Source organism: Rhagoletis zephyria, unplaced genomic scaffold, assembly GCF_001687245.7.
Source record: "Rhagoletis zephyria isolate East Lansing unplaced genomic scaffold, Rhagoletis_zephyria_1.1 Rzeph_scaffold_01303, whole genome shotgun sequence".
NCBI lineage: Eukaryota > Metazoa > Arthropoda > Insecta > Diptera > Tephritidae > Rhagoletis > Rhagoletis zephyria.
The window spans coordinates 73,985-76,974 of NW_016158387.1; positions in this window are offsets into that span (position 1 = coordinate 73,985).

Genomic DNA, 2,990 nt, shown 5'->3' on the forward strand with positions numbered 1-2,990 from the left:
CCGATTTTTTTGAAATTTCGGAATATACTGCAGACTTTCCACGGATGGTTATAGGCTAAAAAAAGTTTCGATATTGAAAGGGGGCGTGGCACCTCCCATACAAACCGAATTTTTCAAACTGCATATATTTGTGGTAGAGGACTAGAACTGGGTATGGTGATATATACATATATAAGACCAATTCCATACTCATGGAGAAAAATTTGCATGGTTGAAGAATGGGGCGTGGCACCTCCCATATAAACCGAACTTTTCATATTGCATATTTCTGGAAGTGTTCATGGTAGACTGTAAGCCTTTTTAAAACTCTTTAGTTTGACACCCACATGCCAACATTGCATTTACTTTATCAATTTAACTGAGTTACAATTTCCAAATAGGTGGCAGCCCCCCTCAAAAATATTTCCAACAGTTATCTTTCTTAAACCTCTTTAATTTGATACCCATATTGTAATATTTTATTTATTTTATCAATGTAATTTAGTTAAATTTTCAAACAGATGGCAACCCTCCTCAAACATATTTTCGGCAATAAGCATTCTTAAAACTCTTTAGTTTGACACCCACATAGCAATATTTAATTTTTTTTTTTACAATTTGACTGAGTTTAAATTTTCAAATAGGTGGCAACCCTCATCAAAAATACTTCCAGCAGTTATGTTTCTTAAACCTCTTTAACTTGATACCCATATTGTAATAATTCATTAATTTTATCAATATAATTGGGTTTCAAAATTTTAAAATAGGTGGCAACCCTCCAAATTTTTGCGAAACCATTGGTTCTGGTATTATACCGAATAATAAAAAAAATTATTCAAATCGGTTCAGTCGTTCTCGGGTTTTGATGACCGTGACATACGAACACAACATTTTTATATATATAGATATACATAGAAGATGTCCAATGTGTGCTTTCGATTTTAATCTTTGACCACAACAAAAACTCCACATTGTATATTCGTGAATGAACTTTCAGTTTCTCGATTACTTTTACAATTCCTTTGAGTAATTGAAAAAACTAAAGTACTCTTGCAATTCCACGTAATGGAATTGAAAAAAATCAATTACATTTTCAATTCCTTTCAAAGGAATTGGAAAAAAAATTACTGTTGGAATAACATTAATAGCATTTAATTCTTCTTTATTCAGTTTATTGATTTAGTAGGTTAACTTTTTACAAATTTCAGCTGTGTATCTGTATCACGCGATACGAATAGAAATATAATACAGAATAGTAAAAAACGTAATATATAATTCACAATTCATTTCATTATAGCCTATGTTAAATGTTTTACAGGGTGATTGAACTTATGTAGAAACAAACTTTTAGTTCATACCGAACATTCTCCCCCTTTTAGAACGGCTGTTCTTAACCTTCTTCTGCGTAGCGTTGGTCGGAGTTTTGATCATAAGGCTTCGATTCGGAGGTGGGCAAGATACAAATTTTCGTGATAGGTCGTTTTACTAACTTCCCGTTGCAAAAAAGTGTTACTACTCTCACCAAACCATCAGTTCCAGGGTGAAGTTCATGTATTTTTGCTAGTGGCCAGTAGCCGGGAGCGCTACGCTCATGCATTAACAAAACTACGTCAGCGACAGCATATATGTGCATATATTCATCGGTCCATCTGCGCCAGAAATGTTGTTTAAGCCGCTCCACGAGTTTCCAGCGAGTGAGTCGATCGATATTAGTGTCAAGTAAATTCTCTTCTGAAATGCATGTAGTTGGCTCACCCACAAGAAAATGAGCAGGTATTAATACCTGAGAATCATCTGGGTGCGCAGTTAAAGGGTACAATGGCCTCGAATTTAGGCAACTTTCAATTTGTGTGAGTAAAGTGTTCAGTTCCTCATAAGTAAGTGTACGATCTTTCATTACTCGACGCAAATGATGTTTGCTCGACTTCACACCAGCTTCCCACAAGCCTCCGAAGTGGGGAGACGCGGGTGGTATGAAGTGCCAGGCCATACCTTCGTTTGCTAGTGCCCCTGCTAGATATTCAGCGAGCTCAGCTTTCTGCCTTTTAAAGTAATTTTGCAGTTCTTTATCGGCGCCCACAAAGGTAGTTCCACAGTCGGAGTACAAGTCTGCACATCGACCTCTTCTGCAAACAAATCGACGAAAAGCTGCGATAAAAGCGTCGGATGTAAGACTTGAAACTGCTCATACAAACAAAGAGACAGATATAGCCCTTAGAAGTTGTTGCTTTACGAGCTGTTGATTGCTTTATGGCTATCGGGCCTGCATAGTCTAATCCGCTGTGTAGGAATGCTTTCGATGGCTGAAGCCGAACAGCCGGTAAATTTCCCATTTGTTGCTGGTGTGCTTTAGCTGTATATTGAAAACATATCACACATTTACGAAGCACAGAGCGAGCTAGAGAGCGTGCCGAGAGAATCCAATAGCGACGCATGACATACGACATCATCAATTGAACTCCACCATGTAAAGTTTTCTGATGAGCATCTGTAAAAATAAGCTACGACAATGGATTCGTTTTTGTTAACAAAATGGGATGTTTTTTGTCAAACGCTGCTGCTGCCTTGCTTATTCTCCCTCCAACTCTCAGTATACCTCGAACATCAATAAAAGGTGAAAGATCTAGAAATCTACAATTTTTGGGTAACGAATGTTTATTCTCCAAGCAACTGATTTCATACGCCAAATCTACATGTTGTACCGCTTTTATAAGAGTGTTGAGTGCACGATTGAGTTCATATGTCTTTAGATAGTTATTCTCTATATAATGATTCTCTTCGTGCTTACGACGGAGCACCAGAGCTCTAGTATTATGAAAGAAGCGCATAACGTAAGCTATTACACGTTTAAGTCGTGATAAAGAAGAAAAACTAAATATGAAGCTGGGATATGTCGACTCCGAAACACCAACACGTGTAGTGATGTGAGACTTTCGTTGCTCTAAATTAGTGTCGAATTCAGTTTTCTCGTTTGCGATGAGCCATTGCGGTCCACTCCACCACAAATACGT